We start from the raw sequence: 17,900 nt of genomic DNA, 5'->3' as shown, positions 1-17,900 counted from the left end.
TGTTTCGTGTCTCCATGGCTCGAACTCTCTCCTACAGCTCCCGAAGATGGCTTCGCTGTAGCTTCTCTTCCTTCGCTGGTGACTTTGTTCCACGGCCCATCTTGGATCCCACTTCTGACGACCAGTGTTGCGTAGGGGTGGGTGGAGGATCCAAGAAAAGCCAACCGTCGTTTCACAGCATTTATTGATGATTATGGAGATACACGTATTGCCACTGTTCAATCCAGAATGACATGATATCGCCTACGTACCGCCTTATAAGGGGTAGATCTCTCAGGACGTCTAATCTGTTTACCTACAGTATAGTCACGTATTCGGATATGTATTCCCACGGTATGAGAAGTGCACTCATTGTTTAGCTTTCATGCACTTAGCTTTTCGCTAATCCCTAAAACCACTTACACTGGTCTCACGGTCTGTCAGGACGTCTACCCGTCTTAATCCGATCGCAGTTACTCGGCGGCTCTGTTTAGTATACGTTACAATAGTATAAAACTTGTCACACCTTAAGAAAAAAAATGGAAGTAAACGTTTCAATTGAAGGTCGAAATTCACGGCAAACCCTCACAACAGGCCCTTTACTCTTATGAGGCTACTTGAGTTCACTACACATTTCATCCGTTGAAGTTCAAAGTCGATTTTTAATGACTTACAAGCAAGGCTGTGGGGTCGGAGTCGGAGTCTAGTCATGAAGTAAGAGCATTTTAAGCCGAGTCGGAGCCGGAGTCAAAAAATCAATGGAATCCGACTGCTATTTGTATTATTTTATTTAATACATGGTATTACGGTATGTGTTTACTATAATCTCCAATTTTATTATTAAAGTAAATCCAGTAATAATTTTAATTTTGTATTATTTGTTTAATTTTTTTTGTGTATGAATTCGTAGGTGACACGACAACTCGTTCACAGATTTTCCGTAAACCGATGATGCGCTCCAGGCATTTCGTATACGGCCATCTCTTTCTCACCCCGTCTGTTCACCATGATCTCGTTTACTCTGCCATTACGTATGCAGCCATCTCTTTCACAGACCATTTTTTCATCGATAACAGTCGGTCTGTGAAAGAGATGGCTGCATACGTAATGGCATAGTAAACAAGATCATGGTGAACAGCGGGGTGAGAAAGAGATGGCCGTATACGTAATGCCTGGAGCGCATCATCGGCTTACGGAAAATCTGTGGACGAGTTGTCAGGTAACCGAATTCGTATACATATTTACATTATGAATGTACATACTATTTATTTGTGCCAATTTCATTACCAATAATTTATTAAATTGGGTTACATGCAGATTTTTAGTGATTTTTTTAATTCCTTTAATTTTTTATCTAAAATAAAATCGCTATTATTTTTATTATTAACAATTTTATACGTTGAAAAGAAAAGTTTATCTTACAAAAATCGTTCAAGTTGGAGTCTTAGTGGGTAAATTTTGAACCGACTCCACAGTCCTGCTTCCAAGGGAAATTTCAGATATTTTATTTCTTTTAAATGTGTATCTAGCAGTCAATTTAATGAATTAAACTCGATAAATACCATGATTGCAAACTAATTTCCGATTATTTATACTAAAATTACGCAAAATACAAAAAGTAGTAAATGAAACTATATGTATATTGAAACGGATATGAAATGGTTGGGTCTACCTCACGGGCCGGAATGTGAAATTACCGAAAACGCAAATATCGGAAGGCAAAGATCAAAAATCGAAAGATCTTAAGTCGAAAGATCAAAAAAAAAGGGTGTATGGTAAACGGTACATACTCACTTAATTTGCGCGATCAGGATACAACAGGAACAAGAGGAACAGGCTTTTCCTCCCGTATTAATGTGCGCGCGCAGAATACGGCAGGAAAAGCCTGTTCCTCTTGTTTCTGTTGTATCCTGCTCGCGCAAATCAAGTGAGTATGTACATGAGTATGTACCGTTTACCATGCACCCTTTTTTTTGATCTTTCGACTTAAGATCTTTCGATTTTCGATATTTGCCTTCCGATATTTGCGTTTTCGGTAATTTCACATTCCGGCCCGTCACGGAGACCGGAAATGGTTATGTGACATCGTAATTTTAAAGAAAACTGCGTATTTTAAGCAAGACTGATCGTGCATCGAATAAATTTATTTCAAGAAAAAAATCATTGCAAATAAATCCTATGTCAATGTTTAAACGCCGCGCCAGAGATACATACATACATACTACATAATATCCAGAACAGATAACAAACCACTTTCTTGCTCAACGTATCATATTATTATAAGTAAGTATAATAACTACCGCTACACAGCCTTCGAATTAGATTATACTTCGATGAGCTGACACAACATTGAATACTTTGAATATTTAATCTTATCAATCAAACATCTCCATTTGAATATACGGTTTTACAACATCGCAACTGGAACCCGCACAGTGAGCTTGATGTCATCTTTTGGCAACATACATACGTCAATTTGGTTTGGTGTGGTGTTTTCCACACATACTATACAGTAAGAGGCTTCCACGCGGACAAATTTTTAAGCACAAGTTCACCTTGTCCCAAAAACTGCTCTCAAACCAGACGACTGATACAATCGAACCACAGCGTGCACATAGCCAATTTACAGCTAATTGCTGCAGCGAAACCCAGGGACCTATCGTAGCAAGAAAGCGAATTAGTTGGTTACTTTCACGACCAAAGTTAAATAGTCTAGATGTAATTTACATTCAAATTGCAGTTTGCATTAGGAAGTGTAGAAATATGCGAATGCTGATGTTCAACATCGCCATGGATGTTAACTCTATAAAGACAACCATACGTTCTGCTTATTCAATCGAACATTTCTATTCGAATATCAAATTTAAATGAAATCTTCTATCTAAAATTTACTAACAAAATATTGATTTTTAGATTAGATTGTCAACAATTTCACTTTATATTAATTTATTTACAATTTTGCCATAGTGACATTACAAAATAGCTCCAATTCATAACTGTGGACAAACAAAAAAAATTATGAAATATTGTTTAAAAAAAAAAACTACTTCCGGTATATGAATTCTGGCCAAAACGTTAGCAGTTCTAAGTTAGTACATAAAAAATACAAATATAAATTTTCAGCTTAATATGTTCAGGGTTGTGGACAGAATCCAGACGACAACATTTTTAACCTTTCTAGGAGGAAAAAATCCCACTTCCGGTTTCTTAAATTTAGTGATTTTTTTTATTTTCATCACATTGATACAATAATTTTGTTGTGAAGAACACACATGTTTAAGGGGTCGAAAAAAATAAAGGAAGAAAAATCGAACAAGAGTAAACTGCCACTTCCGGTTGAGGGACGCTTACCAAATTTTATATATAACTTGGTATTATGCTTTAACTTCTAGATATGAAATTTCAGTTCAATAAACCAAAAGGCTTCTAAGAAAAACATAAAAAAATCACTAGATTAGAACGAATACAAAATTAAAACACATTTACGATCTCAAATTATACAATCCCTCAACCAGATCAGCATACTTTACATGAACCAAATCCTTTATCAGAAATCTGGTTGAGGGGTTTGATACCTCTTGCAACAGGTGACGAAGCCATCAAATTGGTACGTGCCACAGGAGAAGAGAACAAACTGCGGCGTCTAATGTGCCCGAGTTTGCTGGGAACTTAGAAGCAAGAATTTAATGATTGCTAACCAAACCAACAGGTAACTTTAAGAAATCTTTTCTCAAATATGTTTACTCTGCGTCTTGATTCGAGGGAGTTGTCACCTTGTGATCTTAACAGGTAGGCACTAGGATATGTATATATCGGGTGACCGTGAAAAATTCGAAGTGAAAAGATCGAAAATATTCGTTTATCATGCATACATATGAAAAACGGTTAGTATATACATATATCAGTGGCGTGCGGTAAAACTCTCTCTTCCCCCGTCGTACATCCTCACTTAATTTGCGCGAGCAGGATACAACAGGAACAAGAGGAACAGGCTTTTCCTCCCGTATCCTGCACGCGCACATTAAACAAGGCTGTATGACAAAAAGAGAGATAATTTCAACGCATGCCACTGATATATATTATATATATTATACATAGTACTGTTTACCATGCACCATTTTTTTATCTTTCGACTTAAGATCTTTCGATTTTTGATCTTTGCCTTCCGATATTTGCTTTTTCGACCTTTTCACTTTCGTTCCCATGAGGTAGACCCGTATATATCATACATACATAATGTATTTCATTTTTAACGACGAACAAATAAAATAAAGTCCCGTTTTTAACTGTCGACGCCTAGTCACCATCGTTATGGTCGCGGTACCATTCGTGTTCACAACCTAGGAAACCATGATATTAATACAATATAATTTTATATCAGACGGAAAGTCATCATTGCGGAACCACTAGGCGTTTGTTTGCTAGAACGATACGGAAAATTGCCAATGGTGAAAGTGACTATACTGGTCGCTATGCTAATGAACGCGAGCTTGACCTTCCGGTTATGCAGTCAAGACTGCACCAAGGTGACTTCCTAATGCACCAGACCCTTACTTGCATAATGAGGCCTCTCATAGAAGCAGCCGCATTTGATTCAACAGTGACCATAATTCATTCTACTGAATTTGACGACAATAGGAGAAGAATTATCACAATCCCGATCAAAGACGAATATTATAAGAAAATAACCTACACATGTATGTACATATGTACAACCTACTCGTGAACCGGGACACGGGGACACAGACCTCTAAACCGGGACGTATGGCAGCCCTTAGACCAGGGTTGCCAGATTTCCAAAATCACAGATCGGGACATTCGCTATTTCAAATGATCAAAAAGAAAAAAAAAGTAGTTTCCAAATTAATGAAGAAATTAAGAAAAAAATATTTTAAATGAAGTTATAATGTAGATGAGAACATATAAAAAATAGTCACTTAATAATCCACAGGAATCACAGTTATTAAAATAATTACATTTTGTTTTAAATGCAAAAATGTATATGTATAATCATAAAAATTTTATTAAACGTTTTTTTTTCCTAGCTTTTAGCTTGTTTAAAAATATGTACTCCAGCTTTGCTTGATATAATTTTTTGCTCTCTAGAGAGCAAAAAAAAGTTAACAATAGAAATTGACAAAAGGATTAAATTATTTTCTGTGCTGGCGCATTTCTGCGCCGATCTCTGGTCATTACCATAGGCCAGCGCGACCCTTCGCACCATTGTTCATTTTAATGGTGAACTTTTTTTTTGCTCTTTGGCTTTGTAGTTTGCCCTGTTTCATGTAAAATAGCCCCAAAACGCCCTCTTTCCTGGAAAAAGCACGCTCCATCGCCGAAGACTAGTCATTACAATTGCACTAATTCAGCTTCTACGGTTTTTAATAATAATCTGTTTCTCTCCTTTCTCCAGGTTGTACTCATTAGACTAAATATTATTTCGCAAATTACAATGGAATGTAGAATTGAAAGGATGTGGGCTACAATTTTATACACATTGCAAGCGGAATGATCTTTAATATTGTCCATTTCTCCAATTTAATATTATCCATTAATAAAATATTGTATTAATAAAAATCTCCAATTTAATATTTAATATTGTCCATTACTAAAATATTGTCCATTACTAAAATAGTGTCCATTTCTCATTTTTTTTCTCGTTTGGTTCAGTAAAAATTTGTTTAATAAACAGAAATCTTCGTATAGAAGGTCGACATTGCAAATAATATTAAATAATTTTGTTAATTCGATTTTCATGTTTGGTTTAAGGACAAGACTTAAATGGATTGAAATTTGTTACTTTTGAAGTCAAACCATTTCTATTTACATACATTTTTTTATATATACAAATTTTGTTAAGTAAGGATTTTCAGCGGCAATGCGGGACTCGGGATTTGTCTGTTGAACTCCGGACAGTCCCGCTCAAATAGGGACGTCTGGCAACCCTGCCCTAGAACCATCCTAACAAACTTGCGTGAATGAAATCTATCCGAATGAAAATAAGTTTGCAATGATAAACTTATCACTTGGACTTGCATATGTAGTATGATATATACAAAATAATTACCAAGTACATATACCCATTAAATAGTTAACACAGTACGTGACCTTCCCCTTACAATATTGTTCATCAAAGATAAATCACCGTAGATACATCGCGTTATTTACCCAGTCGGTATTAGCAGTTACTTCCGGTAGTGGCTAGTGACTTCCTGCCTCAGTGGGTGAAGGTCTTGAACTTGAAATTGTATAAACGTCGAGTTATTGTTTTTTGTACGGGACTACGATCGCATTGTCGACTCTTGAAGGTTGTATATGACATGGCGTGTAGTTATAATCATACTTTCGTGACATGTGGGAGGTCGTCCTTTTCCCGCCGTTGGATACTAATATTTGTAAAATATGGTATTGTACGCAAGATACAAACAATCGCTTTGCAAAAAAATCGCCGAATAAGGTGATGGCCGGTCAAAGTTGTAAAAAGCACGATCGAGCTCATTATCTTTTCAAGATATTTCTACTGTATTTTTATTCCTATTTTATTTTAGCAGTGTCATCTGTCGATAATTTCTTGAAACCACAAATATATGAGAATTTTACTACATATTAGTCTACACTCTACAGCAAGTAAAAACAAAGTTTTAGTCTGGTATGATTAACAATGTTCGAGTACAAATCAGTCAAAATTAAAAATTCGGATTATTATTACGATAATACTTTCAAAATATCATGAAGATACAACAAATTATTACCAATCTCGTATACATATGAATATATGCAGCATAGCTCGGACGTTAAGCTTCTGCTTACCGTCAAGAAGGTGCCGGGTTCTATCCCTGAATGAAAATGAATTTTTCAGAGTATGCTGTTGGTCAGACCTGGATTTGTGACTCCAGGTTGATCGTTTCCTATCAGAGTTTGCCAATTTTCTCTGATTTCATTGTTGAAACGGTTCCCGGAAAAAAAAATTGGCTAAAAATCCTTCCTACCTACTATGTCACCACTATTTGAAATTTGATGGATGTACAATAAAAATTTATGTACAATTCATAGATGTCTCGTTATTTTTCAGTGTCTCACAATTCAACGACTTATAATAAAAAAATGCTGCATTTGTATTTGTAATTGGCCAGGAAGGCGCATTGGGATTTACCTGTAAGGCCTTCCTGGTATATATGTAAAATAAAAAAAAATAAAAAATAAAATAAAATAAAATATATAAATACAGAGTAAATATCTTACAATTCGATTTACGAAGCATTCTTAAAACTAATAAGTTAATCTAATGAAGCCCGTACCAACCTGTCGCATAATCGATGACAGAATTTAAGAAATAAAAGAATTGCGATTAACATTAAATTTGAAAATATATATATTAGTAGGAATTTTAAATATACATACAGGGCTAATTGGTGATATACAAGGGTTGATTTTTATGAAATATATAATAACTATTTAATAAAAAATCAATATATTTTTTCGGGTCCCTGAATATATTGACAGCACAATACTCTAGGGATCCCAAATATTCGTCGACTTCAACTATTCGAATATCGAATGGTAAATCAAGACCTATTCGAATATATTCGAAAATTTAAAAAAAATTAATTACATTAAGCTTCGATTACTTATATATTTAATAAAACATAATTTTAAGAATATTTATTAAGAAAATTAAAAAAATATATAAAACTAAAATACACAAACACAAAATATAAGATGGTTTGTAAAATTGAGAAAATTGCAATTGAAAGTAAATTTACAAAATATAATATGGAAAAATCTTAATTTAGTTTCAGAAAATGATATTTTAGAAATAATAATGCGTTGAATGTTGCATTGTCGAGTCTATTTCTAATTTTGGTTTTCATCCACCCTGCAGTCAAAAATACTCGTTCACACGTTATTGATGTCGGCTTTGTTGTTAATAAGGCCCGATATAGAATGTCCAGGCTTTTTGATTTTTTTTTTCAAATTTGTCGATTTTTTTGAAATCTTCTTTTATTTATTATGCTATTTTTTATGGAACTCGGTTTTTATGTAATTTTTTAAATGGTTTTTATCAATTCTTGTTCCATAATTGTTTCTAAATTGTTAGTATTAATTTCATCTGTCAGTAGAGTCAGTAGAGTTAGTGCTTTCTGAAACTAGTATTTTTTCCATCATTTCAATTGCAAATGATATAATTTCAGATTTTGAAGCATATTTAAAAAAATCGTCTGATTTTGGAATAATTTATTTAGGTAAATTAGTAATGTTTTTACTAGAGATCGGACCGGAAGCGTGCCGTTCATTGTCAATTGTTGCTGTGCTTTGTTTTATGAAGAACCTTCTTTTTTGCACTCTAGCTTTGTAAATAGACCCAAAACACCCTGATTCGTGGAAAAAGCACGCTTCATTGCATTGTTAAAGGTTCACCGAACCTTTTTTTTTTTTACTCCAGCTTTGTAAATAGAGCGAAACCGCCCCGATTCCTGGAAAAAGCACAGTCTCTATCCGCGCTCTAGTTATTACCGTCTTATTACGTCTTTCATTCGTTCTGTTTTATACTTTCGGGAAGAATTCTAAGAATCGGCACGTGGCATTCAATCGACGAATATATGTATGTACATATAATACTTGCACACGCATGATGTACACACTTGTGTATACGAATATGATATAAATTTATATGTATTGTAAGATCGCGAAATATTGTAAGATCGCGAAATATTGTAAGATCGCGAAATGTTTTAAAAAAATAACTTTTTTGCAAAATATATACATAATATGTACACGAATAATATTCGAATAGTTGATGAAATATTCGAATAACGAATGACTGAAAAATCAGACGAATAATTCGAATACTCGAATATTCGAATATTCCATTGGGATCCCTACACATGAATGTGGTATTTAACGATAAAGATTTTTATTTGTGTTTTATTATACATATCAGACTCAAAAATTAATCCAAATGAACTATTAATGATGCATAATGACGTATATTTATAAATACAATTCACATACAAATGTACATCCTGTATTAAAATGTAAGTTTAATTTGCAATAATTTCGTTTAAATGATTATGACTCTTGATATGCTAGTAATACATATTATATGATATATGTCAGTAAAAAAATTACAATTGTAGAAGTTACATATCTGGAAGGTATATTGGTATAATCATGCGTATTCTACATTTTGTTTTGTTCTTGGCATTATATAATTCGATGATATTTATTAAATGTGATCTCACAAGAGAACAACTGCTGACAGTGGATCTTCCAAAGCCTGGTTTTGTAAGTTTGACTGGTGTTTTACAGAACAAAACATTTAAATTAATATTTAAATTTTTTCTTCAAGGGAAAATATATTATAGCAATTAGACTTCTTACTGAATGTATCGCAATAAAAGAACCGATAGATTCAAACGCTTTCATTAAATATGATATTGAAGCAAATAAAATGAATGAAACCCACGAAGAAATTTCAGGGATATTCTACTTACCTGAAACAATCAAAGTAATCAAGGTTAGCTATTTAAATAACATGAATTTATAATATATTTATTAATTCATATTTAATTAAAACATTAAAATTGACACCAACAAAAAATCATCAAAAATAATTGTTCCACCTCTTTTATATTTGCATATATTTATATATTATTATATGCTGCATATATTTGAAATTAATATAATTTTAATTCAAATTCAGAGGAAAATGAACTCTGATCTGAAATATTTAATCGGTTATAATTACGCTGACCATACATATGTACGTCCTTTATTTAAGAGGACAGTATTTTATTTCACTGCTCTGTCCTATAGATTTATTTATTTTCTAGAATTTCCGTTTTTCCTTTATTTTGTATCGACTATGGCTAAAAATATTAACGCCGAAATATTTCAAGATACAATTCATTAATTTTATCAAACCTGTACTGATTACGAATAATCAATCTTATTAAATTTGAACCACTGAATTCGAATACAATTCTTCTGTAATTATTAAGTACTAAATTGAAAAATATATGTACATATACATATGTATGTATGTACATTCAACGATCTTGAAATAATATATAATTTCGAAAGAGACTGTGTATGTATGTATGTATGTATGTATGTAAGGTGTGTTGGTAATCGAAAAACAAATCAAAGTTTATATGACGACGATTCGATATGATAAATTTACTAAAATAACAAATGAATATTTACAATTAGATTCGCCATGTTTAAGCGAAGACATGTTTTAACAAATACTGAGCGAAGCCGGGTATAACAACTAGTATTACATATTTTAGGGTTTTATTTCCATTTTTTTTCTTTTTGTAATTTTTTTCAAAGTATGTTTATATATTTGTGTAAAAATTGATTTTCAGTCAAAACTTGTACCGGTTTTAATAAAAAAGGACGGACGTTATAGCCAAACACTCCACAGAACAAGTGCTGATCCCTGCAATGACATATTACTTTCAGTTCCGTTAAAGCTTTTTTTCTCTCCCGATAATTGTAATATAAAACAGGTGAAAATTGTTGCTTCGTACATTGCATATATGTACATATGTATGTATGTACATATGAAATAATAAACATCAGCCCTGTTTAACATGCGATCCGTGGAGCGTATTTTTGGTTACCTGTAAAAAACTGATTAGTATATTATTATTTAAGTAAATTTTCTAAAATAGAAATAAAATATATTTTTCGGTCCTAAAAATGTCTGAAAAAATTTTTTTGCAGCCCTATGGCCCAAAACAGTTAAACAGGTCTAATGTATGACACTATAATTAATTATATTTAACTTAATTAAAATATATTTACGTTGTACATTATTATAATTTTATTTTTAATAAGTGCTTTTTTTCAGGGAAATTATACAATGAATCAATGGGATATTACGAAATGGGCGCGTTCAATAGCTACCGACAATTTTGTTTTCGCGAGAATACAATTAACCCTTGAATATTACACGAAATCTGGAATGGTATTTTGCGTTTTCGTTGTAGCAGATTTAAAGCCGATGCCAAAGCCTAAGAAAAGAATGCAAAAATCCCATAAAAAGCAGAATTGATATTTATATTTTCTCATATTCATATCTATGTATTGTCATGATATTCAATAGTGTATGTAGAGTTTTGTCATTGCTATAGTCGTTAAAAAACGACTATGATTCCGGCTCTGATTTTAAAAATTAAAAATTTCCAATTGAATTTTCTTTTCCATTTTTTACAAGCCTCTTATTTTTTTTTCAATGTATGTAAGACCATTTATATTATATATTGGATTGTCGGAAAAGCTATGACGGATATATACGGACAACAAATCGCGCGATTTCATTTTTTATGTACAAACATTATTTACTAACCTCTTCTTATATTACCTTCACTCTGTTATTCAAAACTATCATCACTAAAGGGCGGATAGAAAGCGTGCTTTTTCCAGGAATCAGGGCATTTTGGGTCTATTTACAAAGCTAGAGTGCAAAAAAAGGTTCTTCATAAAATTTAACAAAGCATAGCGAACAATTAACAATGAACGGCACGCTTCCTATCCGCCCATTAATCATCACTCACATAAACTTTACTGATACTTCGTTTTGACTGCTGACTGTTATAGATCTGATTCACTCGATTCTAAATGACTCCGACTCCACAAGGACATCCCCCCTCCCCTCAGATCTGGCCTGGTCAGGAACTTTAATGAACTATATCATGAATCTTAATCAAATCGATTATTCGTTATTATTCGATTAAGTTTAAGCATCCCAATCAGAAGCTTCTTCCAAAAAAAAATAGGTGCTAAAAATACAAATACAAGCTAGACTCTGGAAAAAAGCCACGACTCCGAATCCAACTCTACAGAACCGGTTTTAATAAACAATAAAAACATATTATGTATATTAAAAAATACGAACTAAGCAAGATCATGGTTTCCCGTGGAATCTCGGATATATATATATATATATATATATATATATATATATATATATATATATATATATATATATATATATATATATATATATATATATATTTATATATATATATATATATATATATATATATATATATATATATATATATATATATATATATATATATATATATATATATATATATATATGTAGTATTGGAGTTCGGTCTTTCGTGTCATGCGGGGAAGACGTGCTTCTGCGTTCTTCCCGCTATTACTCGCTTAAACCCGGCTATTGCACGAAATTTAATCTAAAAACTTAACCATCTAATCACTTATTTTACTAATTGCATCCTAGTATAATTTAAGTGTAAAAATAAACAGCAAATCGGTCGTAAAAAGCGGTTTTATATCAGTTATTTCGAAAAATTTTGTGCTAATTTTTGTGTCAAATCTGAGCAAAAGAATATACGAACGAGATACATCTCCTTACCTGAATACAAAAAAAGGGTCCTTCAGTCGGTCCCACAGAAGCAATAAATCTTCCACATAATTGCTTCCAGCCAAAAATCTTTAACGAACTTTACTTAATAGAATAATAGCAAACAGAAACGGTGTTTCCCAACTGTCTATCAGTTCTTTTTCATATTTAAATTATATTAAAGTAATTCGTGTAATTTTATATTCTTTACTAAAGTTATTATTAAAATATTAAATTGCAAACCGCACTCACATATATAAATCCGTTGTCTTCAAAGAGGCGTCTCACGATAAAGATCTATAAAAAAGTAGTATAACAATTGCTAATCTATTATTATCATAACTAACTACTTTCACTTACAAAGTAACCCTGTTAAATGGCATGTAATAACTCATAAGTGATCCAAGTGATACCTAGGATGACTATCTGTCAAAGCTGACCACAGAGAAGAGTCTATGGCGGTAAGAACTCACTCCTTGAATGGAAATCTCTCTCAAGTACCGCCTTTTTCTCAACACATCTTGGATAAATGCGAGAAAAATAATATCCAAACCTCCAACAAGGTAAGAGTGACGATGGATGATAGCTTAGCTAATAGAAACCTGTATTTAGCCACGTACAATGTAAGAACGTTATCGAGTGAAGGAAGTGTGCTTGCATTAGAGAATGAATTAGAAAATATCAAATGGGATATAATAGGACTTAGTGAAGTAAGACGAAAACAGCAAAACCAAATAATCCTAAAAAGTGGTAACTGTCTCTACTGGAGAGGGCTACCAAATGGTAGAATAGGAGGAGTAGGGTTTCTTATCAATAAGAGAATAGAAAGAAATATTATAGAAATAAGCGACATATCGGAACGTATATGCTATATAGTATTAAGAATCTCGAGCAGGTACACTTGTCAAATCTTCCAAGTGTACGCCCCCACATCTAGCCACCCAGACGAGGAAATAGAAGACTTCTACGAAAAAATACAGGACGCATACGATAATAGCCGTCACCACTTTAAAATAATCATGGGCGACTTTAACGCAAAAATAGGACAAAAGGCAAATACAGAAAGAGCAGTAGGCAATTTTGGTACCGGCCAAAGAAACGACAGAGGCGATCGCCTCATAGAATTCGCAGAACACAACAGGCTCTTTATCACTAATTCATTTTTCAGGAAAAACACCAACAATAAGTGGACTTGGGAGAGTCCTAAAGGAGACAGAAACGAGATCGATTTCATCCTAACAAATGCCCTGCACTCCGTTAAAGACGTTAGTGTTTTAAGTAAAGTAGATATAGGTAGCGATCACAGATTAGTCCGTGCCAAGATGGCCATTAATATAAATTGCGAACGTAGGAAATTAATAAAAGGATGCAGTAACTCTCCAGATTTCGCTCAACTAAGGTCTAGGAAAAAGGAATTCGAACTCGAACTTGGAAATCGATACGGGAAATTAAACCCAGAAGCAGACATCGAGGAATTGAACACTGTAATTAGTTCGGTTCTAACCTCAACAGGTAAGAAATTAGGTGGATTCAGGAAACAGATTAAATTAAGCAAAATTTCAGCGGAAACAAAAAACCTAATTAAGCATAAAAGGAATTTAGATAGGGATAATAATAAGCAAGAATACAATCTAGTAAATAAGGAAATTAAAAAGAGAATAGTCAGGGATGTCAGGGATTTTAACAGCAAGCTAATAGAAAATACCATTAAGAATAACCGTAGCCTGAAAAAGTGCAAACAGGATCTTTTCTTAGGCAAAAACCAAATGATCGCAATCAGATCAGAGAGCGGAGTAATAATTAGGAATAGAGAAGAAATCATAGACAGAGTTTACACGTTCTATGCAAAACTATACGAGAACGACAACGGCCAATTCCCCGCTCTGGAATCGACACACGGCCAAAGGGTTCCTGCAGTATTGCCTAGCGAAGTAGAGGCCGCGCTAAAAACTGCAAAGAACGGTAAAACCCCAGGGGAAGATAATATTCCCATTGACTTACTAAAATGTGGCGGCCCCCCCCTAATTAATATCTTAGCTAGGCTTTTCAGCAAATGCATCCAGAACCAAGCTATACCAGAAGGATGGAATAACGCAACTATCATTTTAATACACAAAAAAGGCGACAAAAGCGATATCAAGAACTACCGACCCATTAGTCTACTTTCAGCGGTCTACAAGCTCTTCACGAAGGTTATTACAGAAAGGCTGAAAAATATCCTCGACGAGAACCAACCTATAGAGCAGGCAGGGTTTAGGGCAAATTTCAGCACAATGGACCACCTCCAAGTAGTTGGCGAACTAATCGAGCGCGCCAACGAATATCAACGGCCATTGTGCCTAGGTTTCGTCGATTATGAGAAAGCCTTCGATACAGTTAGTCATAATGCAGTACTTAACGCTCTAAAAACACAGGGAGTGCCGGAACCCTATGTGGGACTGTTAGCTGCAATATATAAGAATGCCACAGCTTCGGTTAAAATTTTTTCAGGTACAGATAGATTTAGCATAGGAAAAGGAGTAAGACAAGGAGATACAATCTCGCCCAAGTTATTCAATGCGGTGCTTGAGGGAGTTTTCAGGAAATTGGATTGGGATACAGCCGGAGTAAGCATCAATGGTCGCTTTTTGAGTCACCTTCGGTTCGCAGACGATATAGTTTTAGTAGCTCGTGATTCAGCTGACCTACTTATCAGACTAACACAGCTGGACAGGGAAAGTAGAAAAGTAGGATTAAAAATTAACGTAGATAAGACTAAACTAATGTTCAATAGTTATTGCATGCCTGATAGCATCCCCTTAGATGATAAACCAGTAGAAGTAGTAAATAATTATTTATATTTAGGTCAAATAATTGACATGTCTGGTAGTAAAAATGAAGAGATAAAGAGACGTATGAAATTAGGGTGGAGTGCATTTGGACGGATGAATGCTGTTTTTAAATCAAAAATGCCACTCTGCCTGAAGAAAAGGATCTTTGATCAATGCGTTTTGCCAGTGATGACGTATGGATGTGAAACTTGGACACTGAACGCCAAGATGCAAAATAAAATCCAATGCACTCAAAGAAGTATGGAACGCTGTATGCTTGGCATAACGAGGAAAGACAGGAAGCGGAACACGTGGGTGAGAAATATGACAAGGGTAGTGGACATAGTGGATAGAGTGAAGAGATTGAAATGGCAATGGGCGGGTCACGTAGCTAGGAGGATGGACGAAAGGTGGACAAAAGAAGTGCTTGAATGGTACCCGAGAGAAGGCAAAAGAGTAAAAGGAAGACCGCAAGGAAGATGGGTGAACGAAATTAGGAAAATGTGCGGAATGAGATGGATGAGTGTTGCGCAAAACAGAGACGAGTGGAAGCGTGTTGGAGAGGCCTTCATCCAGCAGTGGATGGCGAATGGCTGTAAATGATGATGATGATGATGATATGTAGTATTACGTAGACGGTAGGAGTGAAATGAAATAAAATGGGATCCACCAACATACACGAATTGGTACCAGTTTGCAGGATGGCAACCCAGTTTCGACCATGTCGTAGGGTCCCCACAGTATTATTCAGTTTTTCCGCCTCTTCTTGCGAGTGGACACCACTCTACACAAAATACAATCTACACAAGATACAAAAGTGTTAATTGGTATCGCATCACTCCTTTCCTACCATTCAAATAAATTACTATGTCGTTCCCTATACAATACTACCATATTTTATTTATAATCATAAGCTTACCATGGGTATGTAAAAAAATGATCAAACTTAATTATTTTTCGGTATAATAGATAAACATCCACAGCTATTAAAATATGTACATATGCAGTGGCGGACTGGCCATACAAGCGAACATGCCCGATGGCATGTGGGCCCCACGTTCTGTTAGAAAATATGGGCCCTCAGTAAAATTAAATAACTTTTTATCTATTTCACGTGTGTAAAAATTTATAGGATATTGCACTTTGGGACCTAAAGTTTGTGTATTTCAACAAAACAAATTTCTTACGATATACAAAAACAACTAATACCTGCTTTAACAGCCCAAGGATTGGTTAACTTTTTTTATTAGGCTCGAAATGTAAGTTTCAACATTGGCGTGGGCCCTTTTGCCGGGCCCATTTCCAACGTCAATATTATGTATATACCAATACCTATGTAACAACTACCTACTGAAATAAAAATGGTAATAAACAAATTTCCGTGAATAATATAAACTGAATTGCTTAAACCAATTTTGTTAGGACGATTCATCATCAACCAGCTATTTAAATTTACTTCATACTTTCGAAATAACATTTGATTATACTTCGACGATATAGTAAGATTTAAATACACAATTGTAAACAGTTTCCGAATATAAAATCTATTCCTAATCTAGACACATCCATGTTTATAGAAATATAGGATAGGGGCCCCTTCCCCAAAATCCCGATTTTCGATTAACATTTAATTGAAAATATTATGCATCGTTTTCAGGGACGTAATTTGGGGGGGGGGGCATAGGGGGTACTCGCCCCCCTAAATTAAGGAATATTGTGAATTTAGAAAATATTATGAATTTAATGATTAATGGGATACTATGGATCTATGAATACTACGTTTATTTCTTGTGTATGTTACTTTTGGGTAACTAATAAAATAATCGCTGCAATGTGCTTTGAAAAAAAAAATATTATTTCAAAGCATATTTTGGTTTTTAAGTGGTATGCTTTGGGTAAAATTTGTCCATCCTATGAAGCGAATCGTTAGAAAGGTCCCCTTTACTTTATTTTGTCTCAAAAACAGATGTGTAACGTTTATTTTTCCGAAAGTTCGTATATTTTTTGTTTTCAAGAAATGTTTTAAATTAATATTTTACTGAATCGGTTCGATCACAAATGATTTTATTTCTTTTATTTTTATTTTATTTGCAGACGTCCATTATCTCACAAAACAACGAATGAGATGGATTTAAACTTCTTGTGTAACGAATTCGGTCCAAAACAAGTTTTAGTTATTTAATAAAATTGCTTTCTGACCAAAACCTCATCAAATTTAGTACATAAAGAATAAAAATATAAATTTTCAGCTTGATACGTTCAGGGGTGTGGTAAAAATTTTTTTTACTTTTTTAAGAGGAAAAAATCCCACTTTTGGTTAATTAAATTTAATGATTTTTTTTATTATATTTTCATCACTTGATACAAGGAATTATACATAAAATCGTGAAGAACAGACATATTTAAAGGGTCGATTAAAATAGTGGAAGAAAAATCCGGTAAACTGCTAACAGGAGTAAACTGTCACTTTCGGTTAACGGGTGTTCACGAAATTTTACACACACTCAGACAGAACCACACACATTTTTCTATATTATGTAAACGTGATCAGTGATCGATTCTGAGTTCGAATTTTCGCATGATCACAAAACTTTATCTATTGTTATTACTAGTCACCGGAGCCTGAGGGGGCCGTGTATTGTTCAAAGGTTGTAAATGCATTGTTAAAGGTTTGACGAACAATGGATAGCACTGTGACTATCCTACCTCTAGTTATTACGTACATA

The sequence above is a fragment of the Arctopsyche grandis genome, chromosome 1 (assembly GCF_051622035.1).
Source record: "Arctopsyche grandis isolate Sample6627 chromosome 1, ASM5162203v2, whole genome shotgun sequence".
In the NCBI taxonomy this organism is placed as follows: domain Eukaryota; kingdom Metazoa; phylum Arthropoda; class Insecta; order Trichoptera; family Hydropsychidae; genus Arctopsyche; species Arctopsyche grandis.
Note: the sequence above shows the minus strand (reverse complement) of the source record.